The 26,186-nt window shown below is 38.0% G+C and overlaps 1 protein-coding gene across 2 annotated transcripts in view; it reads right to left on the reverse strand.

Annotated features, from left to right (window-relative positions):
- Positions 1-26,186, reverse strand: part of capt (adenylyl cyclase-associated protein 1) — a 286,557-nt gene that overhangs the window by 248,634 nt on the left and 11,737 nt on the right. The gene's annotated exons all lie outside the window — the stretch shown is intronic.

Below are 26,186 nucleotides of genomic sequence, written 5' to 3' on the forward strand. Positions count from 1 at the left end.
AAGAAGGGAATCACCAAGAAAGCAAGAAAGAAGAATGATGATATCCAGCTCAGGACCCTGGGTTTGCCAAGCCCATCAATAATATTGAAAACATCTTCAGCTTTACTAACTCCTGTAATAAGTTCAAAAAATAGCAAGTCTTCATTCAGTTTATTTCTGTCAGTGAAACAAATACATATGCTATTAAATGCCCATATTTGTGCACTAATATTAAAATCTTCAGAAATATCTGGAATATGCTGATGGCATCCTTCCTCTTGCTCACACTACACATAAGGGGGGAATAAATTCATATTGAGGAATAGATGTGTGAAAGCTTTTTCCTTCAACCAGCAGGTGGTTGATTGTTAGAACAAACATCCATCTGTTGTTGTTGTTAAGTAAGTAGTTTGAATAAATTCAGGGAAGAACTAGACAAATTACTGGAGAGGATGGACATTGTGTTGTGGGAGGTTCTTTTCCTCTTTTTTTTTTTTTTTTTTTTTTTGCTGATGCTGTATAAGCTTGCTTTCTTGCATCATTTGCTAATACTAATACACTGACATACTATGTCATTTAAAAATGAGTGGAATATTTTTCTATAAGACTGCAATTCTATATCTGCAAGATCTAGAAAAAGGTGGACAGGCTGAGAAGTGGCAATTAAGTTTAATTCCAGCAGATGCAAGGCATACAGGTAGCAGTAATCCCAGAACAAAATACCAACTGTATGGTACAGTACTCGGGTTAATGGAGAATGAAAAGGACCTGGGAGAAATTGTGCAGGCATGAAGCTCAGTCTGAGCACTGAAGATGGGGTTCTAGAACAGCTCATGGGAATTTTGTCAGTGATGTATAAGAATTTTTCCAGCAGGGATATGGATGCTATTATCTTGTTGTATAAAGAAATGGTTAGGCCACATCTTGAGTACCGTATACAGTTCCGAAAGCCTCATTTTAGGAAGGATGAGAGTCTGCTGGGATGGGTGCGGAGAAGAGCAGCAAGATTAGTGAGGAAAACAAAAGGGTACTCTAATCAAGAAAGACTTTTGGTCTACAAATTGCAGCATCTGGAAACTAAGCACCTGTGAGGAGATCGGACTGACGTGTTTAATGCTTTGAATGGATTGAGTAAGCTAAATGCTGACAGTATCCTTATTCTTGCTCGGAGCACGCATGAGGTGGCATAAATTTAAATTGAGGAAGGATGGCTGTAGGTTAGATGTGTGGAAATTTCCTTTCAAGCTAACAGGTCTTGTTGAAACAAACTTATATCTGGTTATGGAAGTGGGTAGTTTGAATAAATTTGTAAGCTTGCTTCCTTGCATCATTTGCCACTACTAATATTAAGACATTTGAAATAATACAAGCAGAGCTCTTTATGAAAGCGTAATAACTTTTAATGAAGTCCTCTTTCATTCTTCATTAATTGTTTAACTGCCTATGGCAAGTTTGGCATGTTTCATTTCCCAGTGACATCTTAATTTTCTTTGTTTCATACTCCAAAGAAAGTACTGTTAAATAAAGTTGTCTCTAGCAATTTACGATTATGCCTATAAAGCAATAATTATGCTTATAAAGCAATGGTGGGTTGGAAAACTGCTAGCTTGGGGGGATTCACAGACTAAAAGGTTAAAAGTAGCTGTAGGCAGAGGTGAAGGTGATTCTTGCACTACTTCTATTAGAATAAGCAGTGGCCTGGAGCGAGGGATACTGGGGATTTCGGGGACTGATGGCAATCATTGTGAAACAGGTGGGTATATGGGATGTGTTAGGGTAACTAAGAATAAGTGCATGTATACCAATGCTAGAAGTACAGTAAATAAATTTGATGAATTTGAAGTGTTGGTCAAGACATCAAAGGTTGATATTGTTGGGATATCAGAGATGTGGTGTCACACAGATATTAGGAATTCAGAATTGGAATTTGGGGAGTACAGTGTGTACAGAAAGGACAGACAGGATAGGAAGGGAGGAGGTGTTATGCTGTTAATTAAGAAAAACATAAAATCAAAAGAAGTGCATCCAGTTGATATAGATGAAAAGTGCACTGTGAAAGCAAAATTAAGAGTAGGAGTGTGTTATAGGCCTAATGACTCGAATGAGTACACTGAACAATTGGACAGAGAAATAGTGGGCTAGTAAATCAGAATATCTTATAATGGGGGATTTTAACTTTCCAGATATTGACTGGAACTTGTGGGTTGGTCACTTGCACACTAGTAAGACTTTTGTGAATTTATTGAATGATTGTTTTCTGCAGCAGCACATTCAAGACACAACCAGAGAGGGTAATACTCTTGATCTGGTTATCAGCAATAATCATTTGTGTATTAAGAATTTGCAGATAAAGGAACCACTAGGCAGCAGTGATCACAGTGTACTGATGTGGGATTTACTTAAATATATAATTACCATCAGGAGTAAAGGAAAGGGTTTTTGCTTCCATAAAGGTGAGTACAGTGGTCTCAGACAGTTTTTAAATTCTGTACAGTGAGACCAACTGATGATGTTACCAACAGCAAATTCTAAGTGCAAAGCATTCAAGGAATTAATCGTGGAAGCTACTAAAAGTTTCATACCTATTAAGAAATATTGTTCAAGGTTTAGGCCTAAATGGTTATCAAATGAACTAACGAGACATGTGACAGAGAAGAAAGATGCGTATAAATTATCAGGTGACACAGAAGCCTATGGCAGATATAAGCTAGTCTGTAATCAAGTCACAAAGAAGGTTAGGTAGGCGAAGGCAGATTACAAGAAATCTTTGGCAAAGGATGCTAAGAAAAATAACAAGGATTTCTTTACTTATATAAACTCTAAAAGGAAGGGGATGAATCTGATTTATCCACTTGATATTGATGGTTGGACTGTTGATGATCCTGCTCAGATAGCAAACAAACTGAATGAGTATTTTGGATCTACATTCACACATGAGGAGTTATTATGGTTTGAAAATGCCAGAAGGTTATCAAATTGTAGCAGGGTGCTTAATGATTTTGTGATAACTGAGAGCAGAGTGGAGGAGAAATTGTCGAAGTTAAACATAAGAAAGGCACCTGGGGTGGATGGGATCTAACCAATTATATTAGAGGTGGCAAAGGAAGTAAGCAAACCCTTAACCATAATTATGAGAGCATCCTTGGACTCAGGGGAGGTCCCCACGGACTGGAGATGTGCAAATGTATCCCCAATTCACAAAGGGGGATCGAAGCGTGACACGCATGATTACAGACCAGTTAGTTTAACTTCTGATCCGGGAAAATAATGGAGTCATTGGTTAAAGATGCATTGCAGGATCATCTAGACAAGACTGCATCAATAATTCAGACACAGCATGGGTTTGTTAAGGGAAAGTCTTGTCTGACAAATTTTAATGGTTATTATGATGTGGTTACAAAGGAACTGGATTCAAAAAATAATTTTGATATCATATATTTGGATTTCAGAAAAGCTTTTAACACTGTTGCATATGGAAGACTACTGTACAAATTGGAGCAGAATGGTATTAAGGGTAAATTGCTACAATGGATAAAAGGATGGTTGGAGAGAAGACAGAGGGTGGTAATCAGTGGGTGCTGCTCTTCTTGGACTAATGCTATTAGTGGAGTCCTACAGGGTTCGGTTTTGGGTCCACTGTTGTTTTGTATATTTATCAATGATATTGATGAAGGTATATCAGGCTTGGTGTCAAAGTATGCAGATGATACAAAGGTTGGCAGGGTTGTTAATGACAGTAGTGGCAGTGTGCTACTGCAACAGGATCTAGAAAATTTGGGCAGATGGGCTGAGAAGTGGCAACTTAAGTTTAATCTTGACAAATGTAAAGTGCTGCATATGGGTAGAAGTAACCCCAGAGAAACGTACCAACTGTGTAGTACTATACTTAAGGTGGTAGAAAATGAAAAAGACCTGGCAGTAATTGTGCAGTCAGATATGAAGTTTTATGAAATGCAGACAGGCTGCTAGGGCAGGGCATGGCGTTTTGTCAATGATATATAGGAATTTTGCTAGCAGGGAAAAGGAGGTGATTTTCCCGCTGTATAAGACAATGATCAAGCCACGCCTTGAGTACTGCGTACAGGTCTGGAGGCCTCATTTTAGGAAGGATGTAGATTTGCTTGAGTGTGTACAGAGAAGGGTAACAAGATTGGTGAGGGGAATGAATGGATCCTCTTACCAAGAGAGGCTTAAATTCTGCAAATTGCAGTGGCTGGAGAGTAGGCACCTGCGAGGTGATCTGATTGAGGTGTATAAGGCCTTGAATAGGTTGAGCATGCTGAATTCTGATGGGATTCTTCCACTTGTTCAGATTACGAACCTAAGGGGGCATAAATTCAAATTAAGGAAATATAGATGTAGAATAGATGTGCGGAAATTTGCCTTTAGCCAGTGGATGGCTAATTGCTGGAACAATCTTCCATCTGTCATTGTGGAAGTTGATAGCTTAAATAAATTTAAGGAGGAACTGGACAAACATTTAGAGAGAATTGTTTTGTAAATTATTATTTTTTTTTTTTTGGCTGCTGCTGCATAAGCTCATACACTTGCTTTCTTGCATCACATGCCACTACTACTACTACTACTACTACTAATAAGACAGTTGACTGTCATCATATTTTCTACTTTTCATTCAGTGCCATATCATCATGAGGGAACATTGGCAATGTAATTTATTTTTTGTAGTCCTCCCCAACCCTCAGAGTCATGAGTGCAGCTGAACCATAGAATAATGTGCCACTACCTTTCACTATATTTATCTTAATAGCATTAGCATTAGCATTAGTAGAGGCATTTGATGCAAGAAAGCAAGCTTATGCAGCATCAGCCAAAAAAAAAAAAAAAAAAAAAAAAGTAACATAAATAAATAAAAATAACCACTTCCACTTCACCCCTCTGTTCGTTCGAAATACCTGTCCAGCTGAGCCTTAAACTTATTTAGGCTATCAACTTCCACGACAAGGGATGGAAGTCTGTTCCACCCACCAACCACCCGCTGGCTAAAGGCAAATTTCCGCACATCTATCCTACATCTGTCTTTCCTCAATTTGAATTTATGCCCTCTCAGGTGATTTTTCTGAGCTAGAGGAAGAATCCCATCAGCATTGAGCATGCTCAAACCATTCAAGGCTTTGTACACCTCTATCAGATCACCCCGCTGGTGCCTAGTTTCCAGACACTGTAATTTGCAAAACTTAAGCCTTTCTTCGTAAGAGAACCCCTTTGTCCCATTCACCAATCTAGTTGCCCTTCTCTGTACTCGTTCCAGCAGCTCTACATCCTTCCTGAAATGAGGCCTCCAGGCCTGTATACAGTACTCTAGGTGTGGCCTGACCATTGCCTTATACAAGGGAATAATCACCTCCTTATCCCTGCTAGAAAAATTCCTATATATCATTGACAATACACCATGAGCTACTCTTGCAGCTCGTCTGCACTGCTCAGAGAACTTCATATCTGCCTGCACCACCACCCCCAGGTCCCTTTCATTCTCTACCACTGTCAGTGTAGTACCACAGAGTTGATACGTTGCTCTGGGGTTGCTGTTTCCCATATGTAGTACTTTACATTTGTCAATGTTAAACTTCATTTGCCACCTCGAAGCCCATCTGCTCAACCTTTCCAAATCCTGTTGCAGCAGCATAGTGTCAGTAGTGTCCTTGACAACCTGCCAACCTTCATATCGTCTGCAAACTTGGACATTATGGACAAACTTGGACAAACTTGGACAATAATGCTACATCTCAGAGATTCTCCTTTGTGTTTCCTTTTTTGAACCACTTAATTTTTCCTTCCTACAGTTGTTCAGAAATTGGTTTACTCTTCACAGAAATGGAGAGTGTTGTAAGCTTATAATCCCAACAAAACCCAAACAACATAAACTGACTATCAAACAGATTTAGAATTTACAATGCACTAGCCACTGTTTACACTAATTGAGGGCAACCAGTGATGGTGCTGCTTATAAACTATCATGGCTGACTCTAGAAGCTTCTTAGATGTGGACATAATGTTCTGGATTCATTGTTAGAGGCAAATTGTTTTCAATTCATTTTTATAAGAAGAGCATTTTTGACCAAATATGACATTTTTTACAAAGTATGGTCAAAATAAACTGTATAAAATTATCCCATCTAAAGTGCAAATGTCTGGCACTTCACCTTGAAATTGAACATTCAATGTAATGTGTAAATAATGAACAAAATGCACCATTATACATAGTGAACAACGTGTTACAATGGGGGGAGAAGATATTCTTATGTGAGTATAATTTTATGGCTTATAGTTTGGGTTGTGATGATGGGCCAAGTATGATGTTTATTCATAAAAATTTCACATGGTTTCCATGAATAGTTCCTAATAACAGTATAATCTTATGTGTTGTGCAGAAATTTAAGAGCATGGGAAGTGTCCTGATGAAGACTGGTCAGGCTATCCAAAAGAAAAAGGATTATGGCAAACAACAATATGGGACATGTTCTGCAACAGTTTCATCAGCCAACTTGCAGGTAAAAGACTGTGCTTAAATTGACATTAGTTCATCATCGACCCAACAATTTCCATGAGATGCTGAAGTTGTGATGTGGAGTAATGTCACCTTTATTATGCATGGGTGCTTTTCTATGCACTGCAAAGATTAGGCCTTCCCCAGGAATGTTTCATTCTTTGAGTCCCATATTTGTTTGTCCAGCCACACCGATAGTCAAACTAACAGATTTCTTAGAACATTATCACAAATTCTGACTCAATTTTTCAATGACCTAGAACATTTTTGCTGTGCAAGGAATATCTGATTTTGCAATAAGTAGTTTTAGCAAGATGGCATAACATATTATACAGCCTTTTATTCCAAAGAAAGTATTTGCTAACATTTTGGAAACTGTTCTGTGCTGCATATTTCTTCTTCATCTCATTTACTTGATCCAACACCACCAGATGCATACATGTGGGGAATAATCATGGAAAGCATAACCATCCTTGAAACAAAGACTAAGCTAAAACACTGTGATTGATGTGAAAACCTTTATTCTATAACATTACTGCAAATTATTATTATTAATGGCTATATGGTGCAAGGAAGCCTGAGGCTTATGCTGCACCAGCCAAAAAAAAAAAAAAATTTCTGAATTACCCTGAGAGAGAGAAAGAAAACAAGAGTCAGAAGTAGAAGGGAATCATCAAAAAAGAGAAGAATGATGATATCCAGCTCAGGACCCTGGGTGTGCCAAGCCTATACTCACCACATGTGAGCCCCTAAATATCAACTATCTGGAACTATTTCTTGATTGGGGAGGGTTTTCAAATTGAACATTGTTCATTGTAATAGACATTTCTTTACTGATAGCTTTATATACAAGGTGTGACTATTAAATAACAAGACTGTGCATGCAGCCACTATACACCAAGCACTACCAGTGAAATTAATGGCACAGCAGTTGACTTTGAAATTGTCCCTACTTATTAGCCAAGTCATATTCCAACCAGTACTACAGCTAGTGCTTTTGCCGCCTGGGGTGGTTCCTATGTTTGCTGCCTCTCTCAATACACACCAAAAATACTACAAAAAGTGAAATAGGGAAATAAATTAAAACACTGTTTATTTTTGAAGTAAAAAATTCTAACAATGTTATTTCTCTTGCTTTTCTGTTAGCAAAATCGTCGATGACATTGTCAAAGTCTATATCATCACTCAGTTGCTGTTCTATAGACAGTATGGCAAGATTTCTTAAATGCAAGGTACTCATTGTAGATCTTAGGTAATTCTTAATCAATTTTAATTTAGAAAAACTTCTCTCACAACTAGCAACACTTACATAAATAAAAGAATCGTCAAAAAATAAAATTGTCTCACGTGAAAAGTGCCGCCCAGGGCGGACCGCCCCTTCACCCCCATAGCTACGCCATTGGTTCCAACACACTCATTCGCTTTGCAGTGGGACATTTTTCATTACCTTGTGTTTTTGCAGTTTGTTGGAAATATGACAGACAAAAGAATCAACCTCAAATTTTTAACAAAACTGAAGAAAACACCAACTGAAAGTTGAGTTGTTATGTAAAGTTTAATGGGGAAGACAGTATGAAGAGCTTGCGTGTTTGAAGGGCATTAAAGATTTTTAGAAGGAAGAGAGAATGTGGAAGATTATAAAGGACTGGGCCATCTGGTATCCATGAAAACTGATGAAAATGTGGACTAGAATTAGACAATTGATTAGAAGAGATAATTATTTAAGCATTAGAACGGATGCATCAGAAGTAAATAGGGACAAAGAAGCACACAAATTTTAACTGAAAATTTAAGCATGAGAAAAGTGTGCCAAGATAGCAGCAAAAATTTTGAATGAAGCTCAACAAATGAGAAGACTAAGTCTGAAGCTGCACTAGAAAAAATTTAAGATCAAACTTTTTGAGTACTGTAGTTACTTGCAATGAAAGTTGGCTGTTCCAGTATGATCCAGAAACTAAAAGATAGTCAATGCAGTGGAAGACAAAACAATCCCTAGACCACAGATTCCCAAACTTTCTCAGTTCACAGCACCCTTAGTGTCTGAGTAATTTTTTCAAAGCACCCCTAGGCCAAAAGAAATACCTAACAGTTCCATTTATTAAGAAGTTAAGTCCAAACAACTTATATTAGCATTAGTAAGGGCACATGATGCAAGAAAGCAAGCTTACATAGCAGCAGCCAAAAAAAAAAAAAAAAAAAAAAACAGATTTTTTTTCTCATTTTCCCCCCTTCTCATTTCACCCATTCACTTGCTTCAAATGTTTGTCCAGTTCTGCCTTGAATCTGTTTAAGTTATCAACTTCTACAATGACAGACGGAAGTTTGTAGTAGTAGTAGTATTGGCATGTGATGCAAGAAAGCAAGTGTATGAGCTTATGCAGCATCAGCCAAAAAAAAATCACACCATTCCCTCCAAATGCCTGTCCAGTTCCTCCTTAAATTTATTCAACCTATCAACTTCCACAACGACAGATGGAAGTTTGTTCCAGCAATTAACCACCCGCTGGCTAAAGGCAAACTTCTGCACATCTATCCTACAACTGACTTTCCTCAATTTGAATTTATGCCCTCTCAGGTGATTATTCTGAGCAAGAGGAAAAATCCCATCATCATCATTGAGCATGCTCAAACCATTCAAGGCTTTATACATCTCGATCAGATCACCCTGCAGGTGCCTACTCTCCAGAAACTGTAATCTGCAAAACTTAAACCTTTCTTTGTAAGAGCAACTCTTTATTCCATTCACTAATCTTGTTGCCCTTATCTGTACTTGTTCCAACAGCTCTATATCCTTCTTAAAATGAGGCCTCCAGACCTGTACACAGTACTCAAGGTGTGGCCTCACCATTGCTTTATACAAGGGGATAATCACCTCCTTATCCCTGCTAGAAAAATTCCTGTATATCATTGACAAGACACCATGAGCTACTCTTGCAGACCATCTGCACTGCTCAGAAAACTTCATATCTGCCTGCACAATTACCCCCAGGTCCTTTTCACTCTCTACCACTGTCAGTGTAGTACTTTTTTTTTTTAAATGTCAAAACTTATTCAATCTAGGACCAACTATGGGCCAGATTGAAAACATAAATGTGACTAGGGCTCTAAATCTCATCCAATTGAATGCTCAAAGAGCAAGAGTCATTGTAGATCAGATCAAATTCAAATTGGAAGTAAATAATATAAATATCTTGGTACTCCAGGAACCCTACACACATATGGATAGGGTTCGGGGATACTCAAGAGGCTATAAAATAATAGAATACACCTCAGGTGTCCCTTCTACAGCACTAGTAGTTAAAAATACTGACCTTACAGTCACAAAGGTGGGTCACCTCTGCTCCCCAGTGGGAGTGTGCCCATATCACCAGTGCTGTAGGACAGTTTTACATTATTTCACTATATTCCAGACCAGGTGAAGATATAAATCCAACTATTGAATATCTACAAGTAGTCACAAATTTGCTATCTACTGCAAATATCATAGTGTGCTGATGTCAACTGCCGGTCAGCCTTATGGCATAGCCATAACGAAGACAGAGCAGGCACACACACACATACTAATATTTTCAGACTATATATCCACCTCACCCTTTCAAGTGCTAAACCAACCAACCAAATAATCTCCCAACTTTTAGCAGTACCATGTGGGAGAGTGACATTGATATTACTCTTGCCACCAATTCAATAGCTTATAAAATCACAGACTGGTGTGTCCAGCCAGCCTGGACCACATCAGATCACAGAGCCATTTCCTTCAAATTAAACAGGCAATTACAAACAACCCAACACTCCCTGTTGGATATCAAAAGGTATAACGTTAAAAATTCAAACTGGCAGATTTTTGCAGAACATACAGCAGCTCAGCTGCAAAAACAGGAAAATGAGTGGTCTAGATCAGGCAACTGTAGCCCAGACGAGCAAACACTGATTATGACAAGCGTTTTAACAAAAACAGCAACCCTGTCTATCCCACGGAAAAAACCGAGGAAGCAGATAGTTCCCTGGTTTTACTCAGAAGTAGGATACACCAAGCGAGGAGACATTTTCAAAGAGCCAGAACATCTTGTCCACAAAATGAGGTTGGATGCACTGAGAGATTCTTATAGAACTCTCAGGAATCGGTATACAACCCTCGTAAGAGACAAGAAAAAGGAATGCTGGAGGCACTTGGTGGGAACTACAGGAAGCAGACCCTTGGGGAGTTGTCTACAGAATATTGACCAACACGCTGCCAAGAGGAAATGTCTTAGAAACTATTGTCAAACCAGATGGAACCCCAACCCTGTGTTGGGTGGATTCTGTAAATAACATCCTAGACAGTATCATTCAGGCAGAAACTGGGAATCATTCCCCCACCCAGCTTCACATTATAAACGAAAACACTGAATAAAACAATGCAAATATTGAACCTCTGTTTACTCAGTTGTAAACGTTGGCACTAATGATATTAAGAGTAGGAGACCAGCGGAATTACTTAACAAGTACAGGTCACTGTTGAAAAAAAGCCGTGAAGTAGGGTTGAATTTGAAAGTGTCTGCAGTTCTGCCCAGACACGATAGGAGGGAGTATATGATGAGAGCCTTGTTGATCGATTCAGCCCTGGAAAGATTGTGCAAGGCTCAAGGGGTAGAATTTTTTTCAGCCTGGATTGTACTTGTTAACAGGAGAGATTGCTTCTACAGGGATGGGATACACTTAAATAGAAAGGGTGCAAGAATATTTGCTGATGCTATCGAGGCAGTGTTAGGTGGGTCGGAAAACTGCTAGCTTGGGGGGAGACAAAGACAAATAGATTAACAGTAGCCACTGGCAGAGGTGAAAGAGATTCTTGCACTGCTTCTATTGGAATGAGCAGAAGCCTGAAAAACAATATGCAGGATATTTCAGAGACTGCTGGAAGTCATTGCGGTACAAGTAAACACATGGGCTGTGTTAGGGTAGCCAAGAATAGAAACAGGTGCATGTATACTTGCGTGTACACCAATGCTAGGAGTTTAGTAAATAAATTTGATGAATTTGAGGTTTTGCTCAAAACATCAAAGGCAAATATTGTTGGGATATCAGAGACATGGTGTCACAAAGATATAAGGAATGCAGAACTGGGATTTAGGGAGTACAACGTTTACAGAAAGGATAGACAGGATAAGAAGGGAGGAGGGGTTATGCTATTAGTTAAAAAACACATAAAATCCAAGGAAGTGAAGAGCCAGTCGACATCGATGGACAGGGCAGTGTCGAGTCAGTTTGGTGTGACATAAGCATGGGTAAATCAAAATTGAGAGTAGGAGTGTGCTATAGGCCTAATGACTCTGATGAGTATAATAAGATACTGTACAGGGAAATAAAATGGGCCAGTAAATCAGAGAGTCTTATAATGGGGGATTTTAATTTCCCAGATATTGACTGGAATTTGTGGGTTGGTCACTCACACACTAGCAAGGCTTTTGGGGATTTATTGGATGATTGTTTTCTACACCAGCATGTTCGGGAGGCAACTAGAGGGAGTAATATTCTTGATCTGATTATCAGTAGTGATTCTTCATGCATTAAGAATCTGCAGAAATAGGAACCACTAGGTGGCAGTGATCACAGTGTGCTGAAGTGGGATTTACTCAAGGAGGTAACTACCATCAGAGGTAAAGGGAAGGGTTTTTGCTTTCGTAAAGGCAACTATGATGGGCTGAGACAGTATTTAAATTCTATACAGTGGGACCAACTGATGATGTTACCAACAGCAAATTCAAAATGGGAAGCATTCACGGAATTAATCTTGGAAGCTACCAGGCTTTACATACCAACCAAGAAATACTGTTCAGGGTTCAGGCCTAAATGGTTGTCAGATGAACTAATGAGACATATGGCAGAGAAGAAAAATGCATGGGATACATACAAATTAATGGGTGACATGGAAGCCTATGATAGATATAAGTTGGCCTGTAACCAAGTCACAAAGGAGATTAGGCAGGCAAAGGCAGATTATGAGAAATCCTTGGCAAAGGATGCAAAGAAAAACAGAAAAGAGTTCTTTACCTATTTAAACTCAAGAAGGAAAGGGATGAATCAGATTGGTCCACTGGATGTTGATGGTTCAACAGTTGAGGATCCTGCTCAGGTGACTAACAATCTAAACAAATATTTTGCATCTACATTCACACATGAGGAGTTATTCAGGAAGGGGAATGTCGTAGGTGAAGTAAACATTGGCAGTGAGCTAGATGATTTTCTAATAACTGAGAGGAAAGTAGAGGAGAAATTGTTGAGGATAAACATAAAAAAGGCACCTGGGGTGGATGGGATCTATCCAGTTATAATAAAGGAGGCAGCAAAGGAAGTAAGCAAACCCTTAGCCATAATTATGAGAGCTTCTTTGGACTCAGGGGAGGTACCCATAGACTGGAGATGTGCAAATGTAACCTCAATTCACAAAGGAGGATCAAAGGCTGACACAAGTAATTATAGACCTGTTAGTTTAACTTCTGTTCCAGGAAAATTAATGGAGGCACTGGTTAAAGAAGCACTTCAGGATCATCTGGACAAGAATTCAGTTATAGCTCAGACACAGCATGGTTTTATTAAGGGCAGGTCTTGTCTGACCAATTTGATTGGATTCTATGATGTAGTCACAAAAGAACTGGATGCTGGGAATAACTTTGATATTATATATTTGGATCTTAGAAAGGCTTTTGATACTGTTGTGCATGGAAGACTGCTGCACAAATTGGAGCAGTGTGGCACTGGAGGAAAATTGCTGCTATGGATAAAGGGACGGTTGAGTGGCAGAAGACAGAGAGTGGTAATCAATGGACACTGCTCATCGTGGACTAATGTTATTAGTGGAGTTCCTCAGGGTTCGGTGTTAGGTCCATTGTTGTTTTCTGTATTTATAAATTATATAGATGATGGTATATCAAGCTTAATGTCCAAGTTTGCAGACGATACAAAGGTTGGCAGGGTTGTTAAGGACACTACTGATGCTATGCTCTGCAACAGGATCTGGAAAGGTTGAGCAGATGGGCTGAGAGGTGCAAAGAAGTTTAACATTGACAAATGTAAAGTACTACATATGGGAAACAGTAACCCCAGATCAACGAATCAACTCTGTGGTACTACGCTGACAGTGGTAGAGAATAAAAAGGACCTGGGGGTAATTGAAGTTCTCTGAGCAGTGCAAACGAGCTGCAAGAGTAGCTCATGGTGTCTTGTCAATGATATACAGCAATTTTTCTAGCAGGGATAGGGATGTGATTATTCCCTTGTATAAGGCATTGGTCAGGCCACACCTTGAGTATTGTATACAGGTCCGGAGGCCTCATTTCAAGAAGGATGTAGAGCTGCTGGAACGAGTACAGAGAAGGGCAACAAGATTAGTGAATGGAACAAAGGGTTGCTCTTATGAAGAAAGGCTTAAGTTTTGCAAATTACAGAGTCTGGAGACTAGGCATCGGCGAGGTGATCTGATAGAGGTGTATAAGGCTTTGAATGGCTTGAGCATGCTCAATGCCGATGGGATTTTTCCTCGTGTTCAGAATAATCACCTGAGAGGGCATAAATTCAAATTGACGGATGTCGGATAGATGTGTGGAAATTTGCCTTTAGCCAGCAGGCAGTTGGTTTGTGGAATTGACTTCCATCACTTGTTGTTGAAGTTGATAGCCTAAACAAATTTAAGGCTCAGCTGGACAGGTATTTCGAACGAGCGGAGGGGTGAAATGGGAGTAGTGGTTGTGCTTTTTTTTTTTTTTTTTTTTGGCTGATGCTAAATAAGCTTGCTTTCTTGCATCATATGCCTCTACTAATGCTAATGCTATACAAGACTTAGAAATAGCACTATCTAAAACCAAAAACAATAAATGCCCGGGTTTTGACCTCTTAGAGGTTGAGATTTTCAAAAAATTAGCAGAAATAGCACCAGATAAATTAATAACACTATAGCATAACTGTATGATGGAAGGTATATTCCCAAAAATATGGAAAAAAGCAGTGTTAAGATTAATTCTCAAAAACTCTGAAAAACTCCCTACTCCCTGTACTAGGGAAAATATATGAAAGACTAATATATAGCAGATTAGCTCAATATTACACAGGAGCAGGTTTACATTCCAACAATCAATACGGTTTTAAGCAGGGCAATTCTAAGGAGAATGCCATGCACCACCTACTGACAACAGTTAAAAACACAGAGGAGAAATATATGCTGGCAATCTCCATTGACTTTGCATTTGACTCACTCTGGTGGCCTAGTGTCCTTAGGAGACTCCGCCAGGCAAATGCCCCACAAAACCTCTATAAGGTAATAAACAGCTACCTTACAGACAGAAGTGTCTCAGTACACAACGTTTCAGGAATTGACATGCCCTGTGAATAAAGGCTGCCCACAGGGTTCAATCCTTGGCCCTTTCTTCTGGAACATTGTTCTGGACGAATTTCTGGCCTTTGCAGATGATATGAGTTTCCTTGCTGCCCTCTTGCAGCTGCAGGAGTGGGAACAAATGCACATGCTCAAAATATCGCCTGAAAAAACCAAACAAATACTTCTAAAAGGAAATTTAGACTAAGAAGACGTCCACAAATCAAATTAACACAACCACTATAACAGTGGTAACAGAACTAAAATATCTTGGAGTGGTCTTTGATTCAAAATTAACTTTTTACCCCCATTTGATCTACTTGGCCAAGAAAGTGAGAAATTGTGCAGGTATGATTGCCAGGATCAGTCAAGCAGACTGGGGACTCAAAAGAAAGACCCTGGCAATCATATACCATGCAATGTTCCTACCTGTTATCACCTATGGAGCTGGTGCGTGGTTCACCTGCTTGGCCATAATAAGAAATAGGAATAAATTAGAATCAATACAAAGGACAATACTACTCATTATTACCAGAGCATGCCGCACAGTAAGCACACCTGCACTACAGTTGCTGGCCAGAGCTCTCCCCACTTTACCTGGAAGTGGCCAAAAGAGGCTTATATTATAGATTTAAAAAGGGCATACACACAGAATTTCTGGGGATAGCCCTTGATTCAACCAACACCTTCAATGATGAAAGAAAAAGAATAGCCACAAAGCTCTATGAGCTATGGCAAACAAAGTGGGAGCAGGAAACCAGAGGTCTGGTTACCAAACGGTTTCTGCCACGGGTATCAATGGTGCCAAAGCCACCTAAGTGGTATGCCCCTGGACTTTTTACAACATTTATATTGATAGGTCACGGCTCTCTAAAGACAAAACTAACCTCCCTAGGGCTGATTGATGACCCAAACTGCACCTGTGGTGAAAGTGAAGACTGGGCACACATTCTGTATGAATGTATAATATATGACATCCCCAGAACAGAGCTAAATAGCACAGATTGGCCCCCTTCCCAGGGGAGAAGAACATCTTGTTTCCATTTGATATTTTTTATATCTTTTTATTTCTTTATGTTAAATAATTTATCAAAGGGAATTTTTACAGAGGTTTTAATTACTTCCCATCAGAATTTCCAAATAGCATACTATATTCTTCAAGGGTTCGACTAAAATACATTTGACAAGTAACAGTTCTCAAAAGGGTGGAAGAAAACAGTGTGCACTTAAACACACTGATATGCTAGTTCATAACAATGCCTTTGTTACAGTTGTATACAACTGTAACAAAGAATAGTTGTATACGTGATTTTTCTTTATGGTATTTCAAACAATGTGTTAAAAATGAATTAACATGTAGCAAATCATTTTTGCCCATCACTGATTTAACTGCTGAAGGACAAGGGCCGCAAGAAATACATAACAAAATGCTAGCTATTTATGGTGAAGTTCACTTCAAATCCCAGTCCAAGTAGCCAAGAAAGTTTTGTGAAGAGAAAGAACATGTGAAAAAAATTATGTTCCCAGATTTCTGTAAGAAATGTTATGGTAGCTGTTTTCTTTGACCACTACCATACCTGCCAACTCTCTTGATTTAATCAGAAGTGTTCCAATAATCAAGTGTGCTCTGATTTTCCAATAATTTTAGTTTCTTCCAATTTTTGGTTAAGTTATTTTGCAAATACAGACCTACCGAATTTAATAATAATATGTGCTTAAAAGCTGATGTTAAGTGACTCAGCATTTTTTCTTTCAGTTCGTAGCAGCATATATTTTCTACATGAGTTTTCAGTCATTTATCTAAGGATAAAAATATTCACTTTATTATGGGTATAAAATGTTATTAATTTTTTATTTAAAGTGTTCTTCACCACATGCCTTACCATTTGTTTATTGTCATTATTGTTCTTTATCAGTACTTTACATGGTTTCAAAAAGTGTAGGACTAGCTTATAATTTAGATTATTTTAGATTTAATTTAAATTGTTATTAAATTTAAATAGTTTAGATTTAATATGAAAAAGTTGTTATAGTTACTTCAGATACAATGTCAGGTGAGAAAAAATATATATTATTTGCAAGAATTTAAGCACATATGTTCCCCTATATTCTGAAGTCATAAGAAGGAAATAGGTTTTTATTTTGCATTTTGGGCAGATGAGACATTAAATATCACATAGCAAGGAACATAATATCATTCACTGTGCTAAGTATGTAAAACATCAAGTTAAGTGTCAAGAAGAAAGAAAAAAAATACAAAAACTTGGTATTTCTTTTGTTTTATGAATTTTTTATATCATATATGTTATATGATATAAAATGGAATATGATATAAAATACCAGTGGAAACAGTGAAAGGAGTGAAGGTGGAGTTGGGTTTCTGGTCCATAAAGATTTTAAAAACAACATTTTGGAATTCAAAAGTACATCACCAAGGGTGTCAAGACTAATATTCAAGATTTCTAAGAGGTACAAGCTAAAGATTATAATGATTTATGCACCAACATCGAGCCATGATGATGAAGAGGTTGAAGAAATGTACACTGAAATTGAGAGTCTTCTAGATGAGCAGAAAACCCACTACACTATTATTATGGGGGACTTCAATGCTAAGGTTGGAAAAAGGCAAAACAGCACAGAAAGAGGAACTATAGGAAATTTTGGAATTGGTGAAAGAAATAAAAGAGGTGAAAGACTTGTGGAATTTGCAGAATCTCAAGGACTGTCAATAATGAACACTTTTTTCAAGAAGAGGGTGAACAGAAAGTGGACATGGAAGAGTCCAAATGGATTAACAACTAATGAAATCGACTTCATCCTCACTAACAGAAGATATATTGTGAATGATATTACCGTCCTGAATAAGGTAAATGTTGGAAGTGATCACAGAATGGTAAGATGTACACTTGATATAGATGTAGGAAAGGAAAGGAAAAAACTGACTCGAGTAAATAATACAAAGGTCTTTGAAATAACAGAGGAGGAGAAAAAGCAGTATTTACTGGAACTTAAGAACAAGTTTGAGCTTCTGCAGACTGCTCAGGACCAAGATATCGACCAGGAATATTACAACTTTCTGAAAGTGATAAAGCCCAAGAAACCTATAGGGAAACAGAAATCCAAAGAAGAAAAAATTAGTCAAGAAACACTTGTCATGATGAACCAAAGACGACAAATGAAGAGCAAGAAAAACACTGACAGGGAGAAAATTGAGTATACTGAGTTATGCAAAGCCATTAGAAAGAGACTCAGAGAGGACATAAGAAGATTTAACACAAGAAAAGTAGAACAAGCATTAAGGGAAAACAAAGGATTTAAATCAGCAGCCATGAGCAGTAATACAGAAAGACAAATGATACTGAAACTGAAGAATAGCAATGGTGTACTTATAAACAGCAGAGAAGGCATAATTCAAATAGCAGAAGACTACTATAGAGAATTATACAAGGAGCGAGGGAATGATACCAGCAGTGGGGAACATGGATTGCAAAGTAGCAACACATACGACATACCCGATATTCTTCCTGATGAGGTAGAACATGCATTGAAGAAAATGAAGAATCGGAAAGCCCCGGGGGAAGATGAAGTTACTGTAGAGTTGCTAAAATTGGGAGGAAGAGACATAACACAAAAACTGGCAAGGCTCTTCACAAAGTGCATTAGAAAAGGTGTGACACCTAAGCAGTGGAATAATGCAATCATAGTTTTGCTGCATAAGAAAGGAGATAAATCAGAAATTGGAAATTATAGACCAATTAGCTTGTTATCCCATATCTACAAGTTGTTCACAAGGGTCATTACTAACAGATTAGAAAGAATACTTGATGAGAATCAACCGAAAGAGCAAGCTGGCTTTAGGACAGGATTCTCAACTATGGATCACCTTCACGTAATATCACAGCTAATGGAGAAAGCAAATGAATATAAAACACCATTATGCCTGGCATTTGTGGATTATGAAAAGGCATTTGACTCCATACAGCATAAGGCAATGTTTCGGGTACTGGAAAGACAAGGCATAGATACTCCATATATTATGATTTTGAAGAAAATATATGAGAGTGCTACATCCTTTATTAGACTAGACAAAGACAGTAGCAAATTTAAAATCGAGAAAGGAGTTCGACAAGGGGAGACAATATCTCCGAAGCTGTTTACTGCTGCCCTTGAGGAAGCTTTCAGAAGATTAGACTGGTCGCAGAAAGGAGTCAATGTGAACGGAGAGTACCTAAACCATTTACGATTTGCAGATGACATTGTGGTCATAAGCCACGATCCCAAAAAATTAGAGGAAAATCTTAATCAGTTATGCACAGTTAGTAAGGATTTTGGAATAAAGATGAATATGGCTAAAACAAAAGTAATGATGAACAAGTATGCCACGGAAAGGGAAATAATGATTGAAGGAGCAGTAATTGAAAAGGTGGAGTCATATACTTATCTGGGACAAGTTATTAGTTGTAATAATGATAAATGGCTGGAAGTCAAGAGAAGAATAAATTTTGGATGGATAGCATTCAGGAAATATAGTCACATACTGAAGAGCAATATCCCAGTTTGTCTGAAACATAAAATAATGAACCAATGTATACTCCCCACCATGACTTATGGAAGTGAAACTTGGGCACTCACCAAAAGAATGGAAGAGAAGCTAAGAACTACACAGCGAAGAATGGAACGAATTATATTGGGAATCAGACTGTTAGATAAGAAGAGAAACACATGGATTAGGCAGCAAACTCAAGTAAAGGACATTCTTATCAAAACTAAAGAACTAAAATGATCTTGGGCAGGACACATAGCTCGAAGACATGATGACAGATGGACTAAGAAAATAACAGAATGGTACCCAAGAGGAGCTAGAAGAAAACCTGGAAGACAAAGGCGGAGATGGATAGATGAAATTCATGAGTTTTTGAGTAGTAAATGGATGGCCAGTGCTCAAAACAGAAGGAACTGGAAGGTTGCTGGAGAGGCCTTCATCCTGCAGTGGATTGAAAATGGCTGATGATGATGATGATGATATGTTATAACAAGAAATGTTTACAAATTTGATTTTTTATCAATGGTTTAATTTTTAATATTTGACTTAAATGAATGTGTTTTTTTTTTTTTTTTTTTTTTACCGTAAATATCATTAATCATTTCAAGAGAAAGTTTACCCCAAGTGAATTTTTGATAGTGAATGTACTCTACAGAATGAACTTCTTCCTGAAATTTTATAAAAATGAAAAATTTATACCTAAATGCTTTTAAATATTTTTTCTAATTTTAATCTGATTGCCTAACATTAGGGTAAATATTAATCCCAAATATCAAATCAGAAATTTAAATAAAAATTGTAAAAAAAAGGGGGGGAAAATCATAAAGAAGAAACAAAAAAACAAAAAAAATTGGGGGAAAAAAAAAAAAAAAACTAGAAAATTTGTGAAAAAAAGTATGTAAAAGAAACTCATGATTATTTTTTTTTTATAGCACTAATATCTCCATATCTATTTATCCTCTAATTTATTTTCCAAATTTGAATTTCTGGAAATTTTGGTATTTTGATACCTAAATAATTGGATATGAATGGCCAACAGACACGAAATCCTCCTTTGATTTTTAAAAACTATTTTCATGCTGCTATCTATTAAAACTGTCTACTATTAGACAGAAACAAATTAGAGATCACAACACTTTAGATTAGATTAGATTTTAAACCATAAATCTTATAAAATGACCTTGAAAAATGTAAATTGACCTTGGAAATACATAATCCTGAAGGGTTAATTGGCAAACACATGGTTTATTCTCTGTTGTGTAACACAGTACTGCTTATTGTTAAAAGTTAGGTTACTTTGGATTTGAGTGGCATGAATGTATTATGGTTGGTAGTCAATTCACAAGCTGGCTTGGTTTGACCAGGTCATGGAACAAAGATTTTGAATAACCAATGCTACATAACTGAACAGAATTGGAGGGAAAATCTTTATTTTTCTTGCTAATTAAATAAGAATACAATGGGGCAAAATGATCCTTCAGAGCCTGGGAGGCTAGAGATTTAACAGACATTTATGATCAGGAAAAATTGCAGGAAATACAGCACGTCACCATGAAATTACTGAATTTACCCACTTCAGTGTATAAGACACATTAATCAGTTATTAATTTAGAAAAGAAGTCCAACAATGCCATTCAGACATTCAAGTGCTGGAATTTGGACAGTTCTGGAGCATTCTGGCTAAAACTGGATCTCTAAAAAAAAAAAAAAAAGGAGTCTTGCCCAGTTTCAGTTTCTGAAAATTGGCAAGTATACACTACAGTCTTTTGCTGTTAGACTTGAGAGAACTGTATGTAAACTCTAAGAACAGATAATAACTGAATGGTATACTGAAATTCTGAATTTCCAGAGCATTGAAAACCAGAAAATGGAACAACTGATAGAAGCAATCATCGCTTTTGTGATAATGAAGGCCTACAAGATGCCAACCTATTTAACCCCAGGGGCTCACATCTGGTGAGTATGGGCTTGGCACACCCAGGACCCTGAGCTGGATTTCATCATTCTTCTCTTTCTTGGTGATTTCCTTCTACTTCTCTCTCTCTCTCTCTCTCTCTCTCTCTCTCTCTCTCTCTCTCTCTCTCTCTCTCTCTCTCTCTCTCTCTCTCTCTCTCTCTCTCTCTCTCTCTCTCAGGGTAACTCGGGGAATTTTTTTTTTTTTTTTTTTGCTGGTGCAACATAAGCCACAGGCTTCCTTGCATCATATAGCTAATAATAATAATAATAATCTGTTCATCATAGAAGAGGAAAATTATAAAACTTTTACATCTTTCACACAGAAAGTATTCAAAATGCACAGAACAATCCAAAGAATGGCAATTCAGCCCCCCAGCAATTAAACAATAATCAATAGTTAAAATTGCCCAAGTTTCCCACCACGCCCAGACAATGACTTAAAAACTGTCAGGATAGCAGTATTCTGCACCCTGACAGAAACCTGACATGACAAAACTCCCCAGGGACTACCCTGCCATTTGTAGGAACCTGGGGCCCCACACCAAATAAGTAACCATGTAGGGGACAGAGATGTACCGGCAGCCAGGGAAGCAGATTAGCTGAAAAATATCAGTAAGCTAGTAGCAAAGGGGATGCAATGTAGAATGAAAGAAGAATGAATAAGAATGAAAAATAGAATGAATAGGCTGGGCACTGGGTGAACTAGGAATTATGGTAAAAGGGAATAAATGGCAGTTTTTGGTGAAAGAGTGGCCTACCATGAGGGAAAGAGAGAGTGAATGGGAATGAGTGGAAGAGCAAATGTAATTGGCCGAAAGAATACAAAGTTAAAAATAACTTACATTACTTTACATGTACTGTACTAACAAACATTTACTAACCACATAAACACTATCACTGCATTCTCCCCTGGCCTTCAAAAAAAAAAAAAAAAACTTGTGGCTAGGCCTGCACCACAGCTGAAGAATAACAGTAAGTTGAGGTGCCCAGAGAGTGTAATGCAGAAAGTAAGAGTTTAATAAATGAGATGAGAGCTAGAAGAATGAATAAAAGTGTAAACATGTGAGAAAAAGAACACAAACCATAAATGCTACAGATGAGTCTAACCCTAGTTTTAATTAGTATTTAAATTTACACTACACATCATTGCATACCCTCCTGTTGTGTGAGAAAAAGATGAATGAGTTCAGTGAAAAAAAAAAAAATATATATATATATATATATATATATAAATATATATAAACTTGGAAAAATATATATATATAAAGTAAGAAAAAAGTATTAAAAAAAAGAAAAAAAAAAGAAAAAAAAAGAATGCAAGTAGAGTGAGAATGCAGATTATGAATGAAGTAAATGTGTCTCTCCCACCCTTCGCCTTGTGGGTTCCCCAGTGCCAGCTAACATATCCCACCCCCGGAGCGGGATGGGCAGCTTGACCTTCATACCGGATTCGACACTACTTGGGCATGACACCGACGAAGATATTCTGTGGCATTGCTGCCAACACGCCATTGGCGATCTGAACGGGGTACTCTAACCCGGTTCCCTTTAAAATCCCATCCCCTGGCAGGGGAGGGAGGAGACAGATCTCTGTCTCCTCTCCTCCCTGCCTATCCCCCATACTTTGCCTGGTGGGGCTCGTCTCCACTGACCTCTTTGGGGATGCCTACTCTATCATCCCAATTCTTCTATCTGTTTTCCCCCAGTCTACAGTCTCCCCCCTCTCTCACTAAATCACATGCTTCTTGATTAGACCGGGGTTCGAGCCCATCACCACCAAAAATGGAGGATGCGGAAAGGTCAGGGAATGACCACCGCATATCCCAGAGCAATATGGCCTTAGTTGCTAATGCTCCTAAAAACCAAATAACTAACTAACTCACTAAACCGACTGAGAACACCCCTTAACAATGCCGCCAAATTCTAATCAATGTCTAAATTCTACCAGTTTCATGTAACTAAGACAACTAACAGTATTATCTTTCATCTAGCATATAGCCTCACGCGTCTAAATTTAATATCAAAATTTTGCCCGACCTATTACGCCTTTAACACATCTCTTTAGCGTTCAACCCCAACCAGCGATTTCCTAACAGCAATCCCATTAAGAATTATTGTCAAATGCGTAAATTTTTTTTTTTTTAGGTCCTAGCCACTGAAATCCCAGGAAACTAGATGGCAGGACCTGCCAGAGCAATTTGTTGTGATACTGAATACACCCGGCTAGCCTCCACGTGGCAAGGTATAGGCAATGTCGGGCCCCACTAGGAACCTGGCGGCCAATAAGCTGGACAAACAATGGGCACAACATATCACACTGCACAGACATTGCCCACACACTTTCAAGTCTCTGGCTTGACAGTGTACTGTCCTCGATATAGCGAAACACATGCGGAGATAGGAGAAATCCCAGGTGCCTTCTGACACAACATACCTTATACCTTGTCAGTGTAGTACCACACAGTTGATACGTTACTCTGAGGTTCTGCTCCCATATGCAATACTTTACATTTGTCAATGTTAAACTTCAGTTGCCACCTCTCAGCCCATCTGCTCAACTTTTCTAGATCCTGTTGCAGCAGCAGCGTACTGTCATTGGTGTCATTAACAACCCTGCCAACCTTTGTATCATCTGCAAACTTGGACATTAAGCTTGATATACCATCATCAATATCATTTATAAATACAGAAAACAACAATGGATCCAACACTGAACCCTGAGGGACTTCACTAATAACATTAGTCCATGATGAGCAGTGACCATTGATTACCAAATATATGATATCAAAATTATTTTTTGCATCCAGTTCTTTTGTGACTATATCATAGTATCCAATCAAATTGGTCAGACAAGACTTCCCTTTAACAAACCCATGCTGTGTTTGAGCTATAGCTGAAGTCTTGTCTAGATGATCCTGCAATGCTTCTTTAACCAGTGCCTCCATTAATTTCCCTGGAACAGAAGTTAAATTAAAGGTCTGTAATTACCTGTGTCTCCCTTTGATCCTCCTTTGTCAATTGCACATTTCCAGCCCATGTACCTCCCCTGAGTCCAAGGAAGCTCTCATAATTAAGGCTAAGGGTTTGCTTACTTCCTTTGCTGGCTTTTGCTAACTTAATAAGTAATTAAGTTAGCTACCTTAATTAAGTTACCTTTGCTAACTTAATAAGTAATGTTGAAACTGTGACCTATCTCAAGCTAAGAGTTTGCACAGTGTCCAACAGATGTTGAGTAGCTCTGTTTCCCTCGAAAATGTAAAGTATCCCGTGGTGCACAGTTTGGGAACTGCTACCCTAGACGATAAAAAGCAAGAATGTCAAAATCAAAAATGAAAACCATGCTTCTCGTTACTTCGAGATTCTCCACCAAATCAGACTGTTAATCAAATATACTGTATTACAAAGAAGTTCTGACAAGGCTCAATGAAAAAATTTGAAGGAAGAGACTTGAATTGTGGAAGGATGGTTGGATGCTCATCAAGACAATGCTCTGGCACACAGTGCATGGTGAGCTGGAGTCGGCACGCACAAGTTGATTGTTAAATTTTCAAGGATTAAAATTTTCAAGCTGGTTGTTAAACCGACAATGGCTATAAACTGTAGAGTGACATGCACTTCAATCTACAATGGCTAATGACATTTGGGCGATAAGCTTGTATATGGTGACATGAATATTCAGCCGAGGTGTGCTTATTTTGTCACCCTTTGTGCTTCCTTTCCACCGCCGCCTTCCCTATGTGGCAGCACATGCAGGGATTATCTCCGTTAGCAGTTTTGCAGGAATATTATTTCCATCAAACATCGACTTAATTTTGTCTGGGCCACTCCTTCTTAAGGTAATGACATTCCCATGCTAGACATCTGTCAAATATTTCACATTTCTAGACTTGTTGCAAACCTGATAAAGTCATTACCCTAAGAAGAAGTGGCTCAATCGCAACCATAGATTGGCCACAGATACAAGAGCTCTGCAAAAGTCAATGAAAACATTTTGTGAGAATCAATTGTCTATATGGAAATTACAATAAAAAATGAATAGTTTATTATTGTTTGAAATTTTTGTATTCCAAATTGTAAATCAGTACAACAATAAATATATACACCCATATTCTTGGTCTTATTTTTTTTGTTGTTTTTTAGTAATCCAGTTGTTAAAAATTTACAAGCACACAGTTTACTCCCTATTTACCAGTTTTTGGCCAAAAAACAAATCCCTGTGTGTGAACATGCACCTTACTTTCCAGACCTAGCCCCTTGAGATTTTTTTTTTTTTTTTTTTCATTTTCTTAAACTGAAAAGTGTACTAAAGAGAACCCAATTTCAGTTCATCGAAGACAACTTCTAGAAATGTTTCTGTGCTTGGAAGAAAGATATGGAACAGTGTGTGTAAGCCTATGGCAAATTTTTAATAGGATAACTTGTAAGGTATAAAATATTTCATTAAGAAAAAGACATTGATTAATGACATTGAGTAGGAGATCTGTGGACTTACTTAACAAGTATAGGGTAATGTTCAGAAAAAGTCATGAATTAGGGTTAAATTTGAAGGCATCTGCAATTCTGCCCAGACTTGATGGGAGGGAGTATATGATAAGAGCCTTATCAAACAATTAGGCCCTGGAAAGATTGTGGAAGGCTCATGAGGTAGAATTTTTTCCCAGCATGGTTTGTGCTTGTTAACAAGAGAGACTGCTTCTATAAGGATAAGATACACTTAAATAGAAAGGGTGCATGAATATTTGCTGATGCTATCAAGGCAGCGTTAATTGGACCAGAAAACTGTTAGCTTAGGGGGATATACAGACTAATAGATGAACAATAGCTGTAGGCAGAGGTGCTTCTATTGGAACGTA

Source organism: Mastigoproctus giganteus, chromosome 14, assembly GCF_048544385.1.
Source record: "Mastigoproctus giganteus isolate SK-2022 chromosome 14, ASM4854438v1, whole genome shotgun sequence".
Taxonomy (NCBI): domain Eukaryota; kingdom Metazoa; phylum Arthropoda; class Arachnida; order Uropygi; family Thelyphonidae; genus Mastigoproctus; species Mastigoproctus giganteus.